Consider the following 16519-nt stretch of genomic DNA (forward strand, 5'->3'; position numbering starts at 1 on the left):
GTAGCACAGCTATTCCTCATTGGAGGGCGATTTCTTACTCTCTCTCTCTCCCTGTCTCTTAGTGAGTGTACACACCCTATAGCAAACATCTCTTTAAAAAATAATAAATAAAAATAAAAATTATGGAAGACACTTCAGATTGAACGTGGTCATGATAGGAACTATACTCAACGAGTGAGAAAGAGAAAAGATAAAATGGATGTTACATATTTCTCCTTGTCTCATCAGTTCATAATGGCTAGTTCCTTTCTTCTCATTTGTGTAAACAATTCAGTAGATGAAATAATGTATGATTTCTAAGTTGGTTATTGTTTTAAGTACCACTTTGGTTTATTTTAGACTTCCATTTGATCTCTACTACATTCATTAAACTATCTGTAGAGAGAAGAGTATGACGTTATTCACAGAATAATCACTGAAACAATAAAATAGTCATCCCTGACCACTGGTGATCAAATGGCTATGTCGATGGACTCCCACATAATCGACCACTGTTTGCGTCCCGGACCCAGTGGCTTAAACTCACGCCGGGCGCGTGTGCGTGCGTGCCCAAGATTCCGAGAGGAGACTGGAGGAGAAAGGATTGCAGCGTGGCCATCCCCCCTGGGGGGTGATTTCTCGCTTTCTGTCTCTCTGTCTCTCTCTGTCTGGCTGGCGAGCGCATGTGCCCTATAGCAAAAACCTCTCAAAAAAAAAATAATAATTGCAAGCAAGTTTTAGTTTTCTCAAATTAATTCTGATATAATACTAATTATATAATTTTACTTATTTACCAAATAACCTTATATCAAGTCATAGATATAATTTTCATACCTTACTTTATGCTTGACTCAATTCATCATTTTTCTTTACTGTTTTGTACTCGAAGTTGTTGTTTTATCTCAGTTTTATCATCATAGAGCTACATAATAATGGTTATTATTTTTCCTATTTTGCCCTTGGTGTTACTTTCCTTCCCTTTTCCAATTTTTAATTTCTCTTTTTCAAGTACCAATGTTTTACAATCAACTTTATCAACATTGGCTGGTTTAAAACCCTAGCTCTTAAATTCCAGAGCTTATAAAACTTGGTTGGAGAAGCCCTAGCTCAATAAAACTGTATCAGTGTTTAATAAATCCTACATGACAATGATCAAATCGGAGAGCAATTTTCTTTTTTTTCCCTACTATAAGCTAGCCGACAAGAGGAGAAATTTACACCTTGCCGTTAACATTCATTTACACGTGGCCCTCAATTGCTCTGGTGTAATATTTCTACAAGTTATGTTGTTGCCCTTTCAGTTTCAGTAAGAGCAGCAGAACAAATTTAGCAATCTTTAATTAATTATTCAGCAATACAACAGAGGATTTTTGTTTTGCAAGAGGCTGCAGGAGACTTGCTGGATAGATACTCAGTAACAAAGCAGCTGTTTGCTAACACTTATCACTGCCTGTCAGCAGACATTAGCAAGGGGGAATGGTGGAGAGGAACACACACAGAGATAATAAGTGTGGTTGTCAAAACATCTGTCATGTATGAAGCAACCTGAATGAGAAAAGTGTTTTATAGTGATCTCAATGCATATCACAATCTAATTTTATTTCCTGCATTATTTTTAGATTTTCTTTTTAGAGCAGAAAATGAGTTCCTCAAATAGCATAGCAAATTAGGAGAGTGCAATGCATTCTTATTATCAGATGGAAAGATCTCTTTCCATTATTTTTGTTTGAAAAATTATGTCATGTTAACTGGTAGTAATATAGTTTGGAAATAATATTAGCCCAGGGGCAGTCTGTAATAGAAGAGGAAATAACAATATTAGAACCTGTAGAATTCTTTTTCTGTCCATTACCTCCCATTTTCTGTCTTTCTGCCCTGAATTCACCTGTGTTATTCAGTGCATTAATCCCTAGCAATACAAGATAAATCATGAGAAAATATCAAACACATGTGCTTGGCCTTCAACTTTCTTAATGCTCCTTAGACTGCATAACTATGTCAACTACCCTTTTTTTCATTTCCTTCTCTTTTTAAAACGTTTTCTAATGTCCCCTTCAGCATTTTAATTAATTAATTAATTAATTTTTGCCCTTGTTACTGATGCCTTCCTTTCTTACATTTCAAAATGCTGATGTTTCTTAATGTCTTGTCTTTGGGGCTTTCTCTTCAAATAGTCACATAAATACCTTCCCAATTTTATCAGATTTCTCTAAACTAATGATGTATAAATCTACATTTCCCTCTGTTGAGAAAAAAGCATGCATGTATCTATATACGTTTTTTTCTAAGGATCTGAGGCTGATCTTGTAAGTCTGTAAAAATCCAGGTTTGTCTTCTGAAGAGAATCAAATTCAACTTTAGAAGTCTCTCCTGATTGGTAGGTGGTACACCAAAGCCATTTAAAAGTTTCCAGGAAGAGCATATGTCAGTAACAGTAGACATCATTTTTATTGGCTTTGTCCTGTGTATACAAAATGATGGCTCTTCTGAGTAGGAAGAGAATTAAGAAATCATCTTGTGTGAATAACTCAGTTTTTGTTTAAGTACCAGAGGGCACTTAAACACTTTAGGAGCACCTGGGCTCCCAAAGAGAGAAACAGAGAAAGCACACTTCAATGGGGCGTGTTGATGCCATAATCTTTTTTCCTCTATTACTTTATTTTGTCAGGGTTTTTGGCACTTGTTAACACCTTCCTGGTGCTTGTTCCAGATCCTGGGTTCAGGATTCAAACAGTGGTCAACCACGAAGGATCCAGCAACATTTGCATGGCATTTAATCACTGGGTGAGGGACCGACCCTCTCATTTTAACAAATGTTTTATCCAAAATTAATTTCTTTCTATTCATAAGTGATGCATATCTTGTTTCTTTTTTTCTTTTTTTATTTTTGGCCTTTTAAAAAGTTTTTCCTCTTTTTTTTTTGCGGGGGGGGGAGGGGGGAGAGGTTTTCGCTATAGGGCGTGTGCGCTCGCCAGACAGAGAGAAACACAGAGACAGAAAGGGAGAAATCACCCCCCAGGGGGGATGGTCACGCCACAATCCCTTCTCCTCCATTCTCCTCTCGGGATCTTGGGCACGCACACACACGTGCCCAGCGTGAGTTTTAAGCCACCGGGTCCGGGACACAAACCATGGTTAACTACGTGGGAGTCCAGCGACATAGCCATTATGCTAACTGCTGGGCCCAAGTTTTTCCTCTTTTAAGTCAGAAAGATTTCTAAGAATATATTTTAATTTTGACATGATACATCAAATTTTTCTGTACCTTTTGATCTGTAAACAAGTCATCTTTCTTTTTCTTCTCATTTTAGAATATTTTTCTTAAACATTTTAAATATACTCATTTTGGGGGACCGGCAGGTGGCTTGGTGGTTAAGGGCACAGGACTCCCACATGTCTAACCATGGTTTGAGTCCCAGACCTGGCAGCTTGCTTTCTCACTCTCTCTCTCTCTCCCTCTCTCTCTCTCTCCCCTTCTCTGGTCAAATAAATAAATAAATAAGGTTAAATAAAAATGGTTCTTTAAAACATAAGTATACTAATTCTTTACTGTTGTTGTGTTTGTTTTCTCCTTTTGGAATATACAAGAGAACATCAAAAGTTCATGGAAAATGGAATTAAAGTACATGTTTATTTTGGAGCAAAAGCTTTTTGACATCAATGAACAGTGTTTTTCACAATCTGCACTTTTCCATGAATTTGCTGAAAACTCTATCTATAGTAAGTATGCCTTCTGCATCTTCTATTTATATTTTCTTTTTATTTCTGGTATAACAAACTGGATTATGCTAGAGTAATATACCCGAGAATTTCAGTAGTTTGAAAAACTACTCTTTTTATTCATATTTTAAGGATTTTCTTTATATTCATCAGAGATTATCAATGCTTTTACACAAAAGAGCATCTCTATACAGTCTTATTAAACTAATAGTCACAACAATACATAAGTGTTTTTGAAACTGCAAAGTTCTTTGACAGCTGCAGTGTCATTTTCAAATAAGTATAACTTTAAAAATTGCATCATTTAAATTATTTTTAAAGATATAAACTCTTGGGGCCAGCAGGGGACATAGTGGTTAAGAAGTTAGATTCCCACATGGCCAACTATGGTTGTAGTCCCAAATAAAGTGGCTTCAAACTCATACCAGGCACATGGGTGTGAGTGCCCAAAATCTCTAGAGGAGCATGGAGGAGAAGGGATTGTAGTGTGGCCATCTCCCCTAGGAGGGTATTTTTTACTTTCTTTCACTCTGTTTCTGTCTCTCTGGCAAATGCACATGCCCTATAGAAAATAGTCTCTCAAAAAAAAAAAAAAGAGATAAACTCTTCGGGATTACTCCAGTATAACTGTCCATTAACTGTCTCTAGCAGAACTGGCTTCCTAGGAGATGTTTCAGTATATGGATGGTTCCTTACTGCCTGAGCACCCTCGGTGACAGCTTTGACACACTTGGCCATTGTCTGCGAGCTCTGCTGATTGAATCTGTCATGTAGACGTCTTTTATAGTTAGCTGAGGTGGAACAAGTGGGTCAGCAAGAATTTGCTGGTTCACTAGCTTGGAGAGCTCATTTGCTTGCGGGAAGTAATTGTCAATAGTTCCTTCAGCATTATCACCTTGAACAAGATTAGGACAGGTTTCTTCCAATCAATTCCTCACTTGATCCAGAATATCATATGGAAGAGTTATACCTGCAGTCTCAGAGAGGGCGCTCACAATTTTCCAATTTTCCAGTCTTCTCTTTCCAAACCAGGAGATGTCACTTCCACTTTAGCCTGCCGAGCTCAGCCCTCAGGATTGACATAAGTATCTCCGCTGAGCTCAGCCCTCAGGATTGACATAAGATTCAGACTTCTCTGTGTAAGTAGCTTCTGGGAGAATAACATCGGCAATGGGAGCTACATCACTATGATGGCCTTGGTAAATAATGAAACAATCCTTTGGCAAATCCCGTCATGAGGGATTTGCAATCCACTTGCTCCCAGGAGAAACAGCACTTTAGGAAGGTTTATCCTAATTGCTTACACCCCAGGTTTATAGCTAAGGCCCAAAGCAGCTACTTGACTAGTAATCCTATGAAGAATATCCATAACTTTCCAATCATGAGTAACACCATTAGTCTTCCAAACTTCTGTGCAATGTTAAAACAACTGCAAGAATATTGTTCTATCACATCTTTGGGACACAGAATTCCCTAAAACCACTATTTTATTTATTTATGTATGTATTTATTTATTTTGGCTTCCTTTTAGGACCTGGCTGATTGAAGGGCTAACTTTAGCACTATCTTAAAGAATTTTGAGAGAGTCTCCCAGGTGGTCATATCTGTAAGTGAAGTCCACTGGACTGCCTATAAGGGCTATTTTTAAATCATTATAAAGCCCGATCTTTCATATTCTAGCATTAAATAGTGGTGTCTCAAAAGATGGATTTGTACCAACCAGAAGGACATCTGCCTGTTCCACACCAGCAAGTGTAGTATTAAGAAGTACTTGGAAGGCAAGATTGTGCCAGTCTGCAGTGGGGAAGACCTCTGCAGTGCATAAGGTATCAGAGCCCACTCTCTTAAACTTTCAGAGCTACGAGGGCTTCAGCATTGACCAAGCCACCCCCAATTGCTGCTGCACCCTTGCCTTGAAAACTCCACAACATTCCAGCTACATGAGAGAGTGCATCCTCCCAGGAGATGCAGGCTAAAAGTCCCTTTTTGTTTCTGACCATTGGCTCTGTAAGTCTTTCATATTTTATCCCATCACAGGCAAATCTGGTTTCATCAGAAATCCACTCTTCATTGATGTCTTCCTGCATCCATGGCAGAATCCTCACCACCTCTCTAGTTCTGGCACTAAACACAGTATAACTTCTAATCACATTCTTAGATAAATTCTGTCTTTCTTGTTTTCCAAGGCTGTGGTAGTAAAGGCATCAGGCTTAGATGCCAGGGCAACTACAGGGCAGGTATCATTGATGTTCTCCAACACGTCAGACAAGAACGCTTTTTCAATTTAAGTGCCAACTTGTGTATAATTTCCTCTACCTGTTGTTCCCAGATCACCTACCCCTGCACTCTCACTTGTAAACCGGATGCAGTGAGTACCCTGTGTACATCTAGTCATAACAGTCTTTACTAATGGACCGACAGTCTAGTCGCCCACAGCACATTCCCCCTCCTAATATTGTCTTCTGTCACTTCCAAACATCATGGACTCCTCCTGGAGACCACATTTACCTCCCTGGTCACATATTGGAGAGTCCAGTGGGTGATTCGCTTGTAAGAACTCCATCCCACTTTCCCTAGCATTTTTAAGATTTTTCTGAGTTTGTCAGAATATTCCATCCCTTCATTACTGGCATGGCACAAGCAGCAGCAACCTTAGGAACTTTCTCAGTTTCAGCAAAGCACGTCCTTCAGTTTCCGGCAACAGACAATGTTTCATAAAAAAACAGAATTGGGGGATCTGAATGTCAACTTTCATACAGGCTTTCAGGACAGTAGTTCCTGGTTCCACCGTGACAGATTGACAATCAACAAATGTTTCAGTCAAATTGCTTGCTGCTGTGGCACTTGTTTGAGCAGATTCTTCAGGAGGCTTAGAAAAACCTACTAAGGCCCTTCATGACGGTTTTCTCAGCATAATACTTCTCCTCAGAGGTGGTCAGGCTACTATGATGAAGTGTCTGGACCACGCCAACCAGCTCCCCCCTCACCCCCCCCCCAAAAAAAAAATCTATTCTTCACTAGGTTCCATAAGCTTTGGTTTAATTTCTCTAATGACTTGTTATATTCTTCTTCAGTAATTTAAATTTATATTTTGAATTATTATATATATTTTATGGCAATTTTAGGGTGAATATTGTTTTATCCTTTTCAAATATCATCTTTGTAATCAGTGTGGGACATGATCTATTAGTATTAGTCATAAGGAATTGAGTTGGAATTTTCTGGGATAGCTGATAAAAGAAAGTCACCGAAAATGTGAAGATACATCATGAGAAATTTTCAGACTTTGCAACAAAAACCACTTTTGTTTGTAAAGCTACAATTCTAGATAAATATAAGAAATGTTAAAATGCAACTTTTTTTCTTGTCTCTGTATACATCAACGTACATAATAAAAATATCTCCTCCAAAGAGAAACAAACAGAAACTATTACATAGCTTGTCTTTCAAATTTATTTTTGTGTATTATTTTAAAATGACTTCTCTTTTATGAGGAAGAGAAATAAAGACAGAGAGAAAGAGAGAGATAGCTCAACCTAATAGACTTCCTATACCATGATCTATCTCCAGTGTCATTCAGCAGTTGATCATGGGCACCCATACACCCCTCTGCTCAAGGAGGCCTATGGATATAAACACAGAATATTATCATATCGATCAGCTTCACCAAGCATTGCTTTACCACTGCACCACTGTCTGACCCCCTGAATCCTCTCCTTCTTACTAAGTAGGGTATGATTTTCAACAATACAACATCCTCATATCTCTGTTTTATTATCTGTATTAAAATTTCAATTGGGCTAACAGATAGTGTGGTGGTTAAGGCACAAGATTCCTACATGGCTAACCATATTTGGAATCCTGGACCCAGCAGCTTGAAAATTATACTTGGCACATGCATTTCCAAAATCCTAAGAGGAGAATGATGGAGAAGGAATGGCAGCATGATCATCCCCCTTGGGCCATCACCCCTGTGACAAAAACCTTAAATTAAAAAAAAAAAAAAAAGAATGGGACACAGTTCTGGGAGTTGTTGATTTGTGAAAACATGTAAAAACACTAAAATGGTGTGTTTAGAACGAAATAAACAGTTGACATTTTTCTTCTGAATATGCACAGAACTTTTTTATTTATTTAATTTTAATAAGCTTATTTTGTATGAAGACAAATCATTGTTATGCTACTTTTTATCTAAGAAGTTTTAAACCCCATTCTTTTACATTTTCTACATGAGAAACTCTATCACTCTAGGGAGGTGAGCTGACCTGCTACTGACTCAGGGTGACTTTTCTGATTTTCCTGTTAACAAGCTGCCTAGGCTGTTGACTTTTCTTTCCTTTGAGGGTAACCAATAAAATCAGAAGGGCTTCATCAGAATTCATCCAACAACTTCAAAAAATGTTTTGGCATTTTTCAACCCTCATCTGAATAGCTCTGTCTGGGTTCTGGGCTAGAATTCTGTGTTACTCTAATGCAAGTCTACCTGTATATTTGTGTCATTAAAAATGAAGAACAATTAGAGCTCTTCCTCTCTCTTTTGAATCTAGGTCCATAGTGCATCTGGGTTCACCCAAACAAGACTCTCCTTGACTGTCTAGAGAAAGACTGTGTGTATCATTGCTCGGTCCTTCTGCTGATTAGCACAAAGCTACATCAAGTCATGTGTATTTGTGTCTCCCTTTAGAGCATTGAATAGCAATAATCTAAATACATTGGTTATTGCCTGCAGTCAATTTAAATGTGTTTCCTTACTCAATGTTCTGTTTTCTTGTTGTTGCTGTTGTTTTGTTTTTATTTCATTGCTAGTATTTTTGGAAAATGTTAAGAATGGTGACTTAAAAACAAGCTCAGTCATTTCTGGAGCATCCATCAGAGTTGTTATATTCTTGTATAATATCTTATTTTATTTAATGGTTAGAGTGAGTCATGCATATTTTTCTTTTTCACATATATTTTGTTTAAACAAAAACTGAGTCAAATTTACTGCTATAGAAATCCCATTGGATTGTTATTTATATTTTTATATTTTATTTGGTAATTGTAAAGACAATTCTCCTTCTTCTATCAACTTTTATTTCAACTTTACATTTTTTTTCCTAAAAAGAAAGATCATATTTTATTACAAGGCAAAGGTTTCAAATCCTTTTCTAGCTTCCTTATAACATTGAGGGTTGAGAGGCAGGCCTTGCAAAATGGTGGAGGGAGGACCACTGTAAACTGCTCTTATATAAAAGCCACTCAATTACTGACAAACTTGTCAGAACATCAGCTTTCGAAGACTACTGGAAATTAACCAAAAACTTGTCACGGTCCAAAGATTATTTTAGGAAAACAACCATGCCTTGGCTAGAACAGCAAGATTTCTAGCATTGTTACTTGAACTGCTTCTTTCCCAGGCTCTGTGAGAGAGCCTTGAAAGCTAGCAGACAAATAACCATAGTAGCAGTGGTCATCCAGTCACTGGAGGGGGTTTAGAGAGCACTGTTTTACCATTTGACCTCTTTGGAAGCTCCCTACAAAACCTCCACCTCACAGGACATTGCCTGTATTTAATATAATGGATCTTTTTCCTTGGCTTGCATCCTGTCTTCAAGCTTTTATCAAAAATAATTAAGAGCAATTTTTCAGCTTAGAAGTTGTGTAAGATTTCAAAAAGAGTGTGTACAAATATGATTCAAAATAAAAATTCAAAAGGAAAGAAACCATTTGGTGACATGGTGGTTAAGGCAGCTGAATCCCTCATGGACAAATGTGTGTTTTGAGTCCCAGACACGGTAGGTTGTAAAACATGCCAGGTACATGTGCATGTGTGCCCAAAACTACAAAAGAAGAATGGAAGAGAAGGGACTGAATCATGGTCATCCACTTTGGGTGTGCTTTCTTGTTTTCCCTTTATCTTTTACTCTTTCTCTGCTTTTCTCCAGTGAGCACATGTATGCTCTAGTAAATTAAAATATAAATAAACCAATTCAAAAGGAAGATTTGGGGAAGAGGAGGTTGATGGAATTTTCAAAACTCTGGCACATTCTTGGGTTGTGTGCATACCCATTAAAGACCTGAGAATACATCAGTTACTCAACTCCTACAAAAATTAAAAATCCTGCACAAGCAAGAAGTAAGACCCTGACATGCATGTAAACTACCTGATTTCTTTATTTTAGGGCATGATCTAATGCATACATAGATCCCATTAAGAAAGCATGAAAGACTTATTTTCTCAAATCATTTAAGACAATTGGCTAAAAGGAGAAAATGGGATTCCAGAGATGCTACATTATGTTATCCAAAATGTAGGTTCTTCTCTCTGATGGTGACTGGACATAAAACATGTCTTCTTCATACACACACACACACACACACACACACAAAAAAAAAACTTTCTCAATTTGATTCTGTTGACAATATACCAAAGAAATGTATCCACTAATGAAATTTTAGTATTTGAATAAAGGGCATCTTAAAAGTCATAATCTCCAGGAAATCTTGGATCCACGATGTAATACATTGGGAACTTGCTATCTGGAAAGAAGTAAATACTGTAAGATAATATCCCTCTCTCTACACTTCTCTTTAAGCATTCTCTATAATTTAATATACAGGGAATAAAAGAACTGAGAAACAATGCACTTTAGAGCTGTATATAAATAAGAGTTGTAAGATTCCATATGTTTGTAATAAATAAATTTTATGTTAAAATACAGTACCTTTCATAACTGTGAGTGTCATAACTAGCTATTGCATTCAATGACTAAGATAGTTTATTAAAGCTATCAATGGACTTACAATGAGTAAATTTATTTGAACTTTAAACATGTTTGAAGTCTTAAACCCTGTTTTCTACTCAATTGCTTCCATTATTACTTTTATTTTCCCTTTGGATGAGCAATTTCAGAACATATGCCACTTGGTTGGTTATGGCACGGAGATATGGACCAGTTTATGAAGTGCAGAAGTATGGACCCATTTATGGAGCACAAGAAGTGCTGTTATTTATTCTATTGTATTATTATAGTGCATAAAATTTTAGAACTGGTGATAGCCCAGAAATACTTTATTTCTCACTTTCCTGATCTAGAGTTCTTTTACAGTCATTTCAAACCAGCATCCTTCACCATGATCGTGTTCCCAAAACAAACTAAAAGCAGGTATATTAAAGCAATAAATGGAATTTTAACTTCTACTGAAATAATGCATCTACCTATATCTGATCATTTAAAAATTCTTGTCATATATTATTTGGTTTAAAAATACTGCAGTGATTCCATATTATTTGGTTTAAAAATACTGCAGTGATTCCATACTTCATAACACATTAAGAAAAAAAAAAAAACACTTTTCTGGCATTGAAGGCATGCTTCATTGTGACTCTTCATTATATTTTTATAATTTTAACTTATATTTTAGTTAAAACAAACTATTTAATCTTACTTAACTCACGCCGTAATCTTAAAAAGCAAATTTTGCTTTCATTTTGTAGAGCCTCTCTATCTATTTTGTCTCCAACTTAGTTTTCAGAGAGCTACCCATTCTTCATATCACAGTTTAAATATAACTTGGTACAGGATGTCATTCCATCACCCTTCAGTAGATGTAATTTCCTCTGGACCTTCTCAGTACTCTACTTCGTCTTTATGTTATTTACTGTAACAATTATAGAAAATAATAGATGCTTTTACAAAGCTAGATTTTCTTTATTTTAAAAAACTATAAAATATTGCAAAAATATTCAATGAATGTTTACTGATTAAACTAAATTGTTCCAACTGTACACAAAATAAATTATTAATGTAAACAAATGAAACTAATAACTGTTAATAATTACTGAATTAATTTCATACGTCAATATTATGTTGGGGGACCAGCAGTTAGCATAATGACTATGTCTCTGGACTCCCATGTAGTCGACCACGGTTCGAGTCCTGGACCAGGTGGCTTAAACTCACACCGGGCACGTGTGTGTGCGTGCCCCAATATCCCGAGAGGAGAATGGAGGAGAAGGGATTGTGGCGTGGCCATCCCCCCGGGGGGTGATTTCTCGCTTTCTGTCTCTCTGTCTCTCTCTGTCTGTCTGGCTAGCGCACACGCCCTATAACAAAAACCTCTCAAAAAACAAATATTATGTTGTATACAGCGAATGTGCTATTATTTATTTTTTTAGAGGTTTTTGCTTTGGGGTACATGCACTCATTGGAGAGAGACAGAGACAGTCAGAGGGAAAGTGAGAAACCACCCCCTTGGGGGGATGGCCATGCTTTAATCCCTTCTCAATTCTCCTCCCAGGATCTTGGGCACACATGCAAATGCGCTCAGTGCTATAAACCTTCATCTTTTCCTGCTATTTAGTATAATTCCTTCTCTCTTAATTTCCCCCCAGGTTTGACAAACTTGTACATGTTTTGTAGCAGGATAGTCCCCCTATTTAAGTGTCTTCTGTTTCTAAAGTGATCATATATATCGCAGAAATTTTACTTTAACTTACATTTGTCACAGATAATCTAAACCATGAGAATTACTGGGTAATTAGGGACAATCAGTTTATTAGAGCCCTAATCTTATTGTGGAAAGGAAAATCTTATGGAAATGAACTAATCTGAAGAAAAAAGTAAATTAGATAATTCAGCTTGGTGCGAGAATATTGGCTCAAGAAACAGGAGGAAAAAACATGCTTGAATTTACCAATGTATCTGTCACTAGAATTATCTCCAAGATCACTTATGGTGGATTTGTATCTGATCACGACAATGAAAAGTAGGGGTGGGGACAAAATCTGAAATAAATATGAAATATGAGTGCAACATAAGATTTCTTTTAAAACAATGGAATAGTCTAACACATATACAGAAAATCGGTATTATCATTACATATTGCTAAATATATTTTGGAAAAACTATACTTTGGAGTTAATACAGGCCAAAGATGAGCAGTGAGATCTGAGATTGCAAAATCCATTTTATTTGATCATAAAAGGTGCAATAATTTAAAAAATAAGTTCCAAAGACATTCTCTTGTAACTAGAGTTTTATTATCATAGCCAACTGTCGGCGTCCGCCCCAGGGCTTGGCGCTATTATGGAAGAAGCAGAAAAGATGAGACAAAAGGATAGAGTGGAAATGGACACAGGCAGCCTGAGCCTAGGTAGCCCAAGCAACCTGTGCCGCCCAGATGAACTGGACGTCTTTATTTATAGTACAAGGAGACCTTACACATGTAAGTTTCATGACACTTCATGGATTAGTTGCCAGGTTACAGACAATGAGAAGCAGTTAACAAATCTATAAGGGATTAGTCACACCCAAGGCAAGGTGTATCCCTTGGTGGTAATCCCATCTAGAGTAAATCTCATCTTCCTTTCTAATGCAGAGAACTAGCTGTTAGGTATGGGGAAGGAGCTAAAGAACTTCTCCATAAGGAGTGCACCACCACACCCAGAGTAGGCTAAAGAACTTTTCAGATACAGAGCAGGGATTGGACTTTACTAATTGGGGTCAAGATGTTTCTTGAAGTCCATCAGATGTGTCTGTTGGAACGCCCCTAGTAATTTCCACCCTTGCTCTGTCTGCCACCAAGGTTAAGGAAAGACAAGTTACAAAGATCTGCCAAACCCCAAAAGAGCATGGGGTGTTTGCTCAGCACATGTCCCCACACCTCAGACTCTCTCTCTTAAACGTGTCCCCACAGCCAACCATAGTCAGCTCTGACTAGAAGGAAGACCACTTATTTTGAGAACTTTAAGAGCAAGTGTTCATACGATTTGCAGAAGTCTATGAAAATAAAGGGAAAATTTCTATCCATGAACTATAAACTCTGAGTCCAGATATAGCTTTTCTTCCTATTTGTCAGCCTGGCTGGCCTTGCCTGGTGGGAATATATTTAAAATGATGTATTTGATGGTAATATTACATAAATAGTTATTCATCCTAAAAGTGACATAAGAACATTATTTCCCTGAAGTATACATCGTTAATTCTCACAGATAGCTCTTTGACTCATGATACAATCATGTGATACATTAAAATCTAAAACTTAGCGACCAGCAGTTGGCATAATGACTATGTTGCTGGACTTCCATGTAGTTAGCTATGGTTCGAGTCCCAGACCCAGTGGCTTAAACTCACGCCAGGCATGTATGCATGCATGCCAAGATCCAAGAGGAGAATGGAGGAAAAGGGATTGTGTGCCCAAGATCCCGAGAGGAGAATGGAGAAGGGATTGCAGTATGGCCATCCCCCCTGGGGGAATGATTTCTCACTTTCTGTCTCTCTGTCTCTTTCTGTCTTTCTAGAGAGTACATGTGCCCTATAGCAAAAATTTCTCCAAAAAAAAAAAAATCTAAAATTTACAAAGTCATAACTAAAATGATTTTATTACAATATTCTTTTAATGTAGAATCAATAGGCTTTTCAGCAATGGGCCAGTATTTTAAGCTTTGCAGGCCAGTCTTTGTCAGGACTACTCAACTTTGTCATTATTTTGTGAAAGCAACCACGAATAATACATAAAGTAACAGGCATAGTTGTGTTGCTTCACTTCATGACAGAAAAGCAGGCCAAGTGGGCTCATGTGAAGATGAGGGTGAGCTCACTCTTTATTATTTTCTTTAATCAATTTTTGCTATAGGGCACATATTCTCACCACAGAGACAGAGAGACAGAAAGTGAGAAATCATCCCCTTGGGGAGAGGGGGAGATGACCAGACCACGATCCCTTCTCCTCAATTCTCCTCTTGGGATCTTGGGCTCTTATGCACACTTTTAAGCTGTTGGGTCCTGGACTTGAACCATGGTTGACAACTTGGGAGTACAGCAACATAACCATTACGTTATCTGCTGATCTCTCTCTCTTTTATTTAAGAGAGGTTTTTGCTATAGAGCATGTGTAGTCACTGAAGAGACAGAGAAAGAGAGATTGAGAAATCACCTCCCCCCCCAAGGGAAAATGGCCACACTGCAAGCCTTTCCCCTTCATTTTCTTCTCAGGATTTTGAGCACACACACACACACACACACACACACACACACACACACACATATACACACACACCTGATATGACTTTCAAGTCTCCACATTCGAGAATCAATCTCAGGCATGTGGGAATCCAAAGCTTTAATCACTATGCCATCTTCTGGCTCTGAGCTTGCTCTTACCTAACAACATACTCCCATGGTAACTAATCACTCCCAGAAGAATTAACCCAGTTTCACTTGAATGCCGTTTCTCCATCTGTGAGTGGGGTACCGCTAATGATGACATTTCCATTAAGTCCTACGTCTCAGCACTGGTGGACATCAACATGGGTTTGGATGGAGACAAAACACATTCAAACCACGGCAATAGTGAATTATTTTTAAAATACTAAGAACTATCAAATCTTCAATTCCAAATTACATCTAGGTGAAATATAAATTCTTTTTTATGCAATTTGTTTCTTTCTTTCTTATTTTCTTCTTTTGTCAGAGGGAGCATGTCTTCACTAGAGAACAGCGAAGAAAGAAAAAGAGAAAGTGATAAAGCACTCCCACACAGGAAATAGTCATGCTGTAATCCCTTTTCCTCCATTTGTCTCTATTTCAAGATTGTGGGCATACACAATGCTTTTCTTTTCTTTTTTTTTTTTTTTGAGAGGTTTTTGCTATAGGGCACGTGCGCTCGCCAGACAGACAGAGACATAGAGACAGAAAGCGAGAAATCACCCCCCAGGGGGGATGGTCACTCCACAATCCCTTCTCCTCCATTCTCCTCTCAGGATCTTGGGCACGCATGCACATGCGCCCGGCGTGAGTTTTAAGCCACCGGGTCCGGGACGCGAACCATGGTCGACTACGTGGGAGTCCAGCAACATAGCCATTATGCTAACTGCTGGTTTCCCACAATGCTTTTCTAAAACTTGAGACCAACCGAAGTGCCCCAAAACTGATGATTGCATTGAAAAACTGTGGCATATATGCACAATGGATTATTACACATCTTTAAGAAGCAATGAGATCCTATAAGTCAACTCAAAATGGACGAATATAGAGGATTTAATGCTGAGTGGAGTGAGCCAGACTTTAAAGGATACACATTGTGTTCCTCAGTCAGTTCGTATTGCGTGACTCCATTTTATGGTAGTGGTTGAGAGATCTGAAGATATGATGATGGACAGAATTGAAGTGGATGCAGGTAACGGGTGGGGTTAGTTGGTAGACAGTGGTGTGTGGATGGTGGTTGTAGGACAAAAAGAAAGATAAAAAGAGTATTAATGATCAACAGTTTACAAGAAGAAAACAAATAAAAATTGTTATGATATACTCTGAAAGAGCTCACAATAGTGTGTATTTGTTAATATTTCAGTCATGAAAAGAGTACTTTGCGTAAGGGAAAGCTCTTAGTAGTGTGAAAAATATTTATAATCTTTCATGTAATTGTAGGGTTTTTTATTAATTTGTAAGCCATTATTATAAATATCACTTTCAGTTTTGGTACATGTGAAATTGCAACAGAAATTTATTTTGTCAGTGTCTTTTTTAGAATGAACTGAGTAAAGATTTTGTTCATAAAAAAAGAAAAGACAGACACAGAGAAAAATTGAAACCTGTAAACTGTTTTAACACTATTGATGGAAATACAGAATGTTACCTCCACCAGTATGGAAGTTTCTTAAACATTTTTAAATAGAACTAAAATATGGTACCAGCAGTTAGCGTAATGGCTATGTCACTGGACTCCCATGTAGTCAACTGCAGTTCAAGTTCCAGACCTGGTGGCTTAATAACTCACGCTGGGCATGTGAGCGTGCGTGCCCAAGATCCCGAGAGGAGAATGGAGGAAAAGGGATTGCAGC

At 37.7% G+C, this 16519-nt stretch overlaps 1 pseudogene; it reads right to left on the reverse strand.

The window, feature by feature from the left end:
* Positions 1-1718: 1718 nt before the first annotated feature.
* On the reverse strand, positions 1719-6613 carry LOC102491592 (NADH-ubiquinone oxidoreductase 75 kDa subunit, mitochondrial-like; annotated as a pseudogene).
* Positions 6614-16519: the final 9906 nt, after the last annotated feature.

Source organism: Tupaia chinensis, unplaced genomic scaffold (assembly GCF_000334495.1).
Source record: "Tupaia chinensis unplaced genomic scaffold, TupChi_1.0 Scaffold144737_1, whole genome shotgun sequence".
NCBI classification, from domain to species: Eukaryota; Metazoa; Chordata; class Mammalia; order Scandentia; family Tupaiidae; genus Tupaia; species Tupaia belangeri.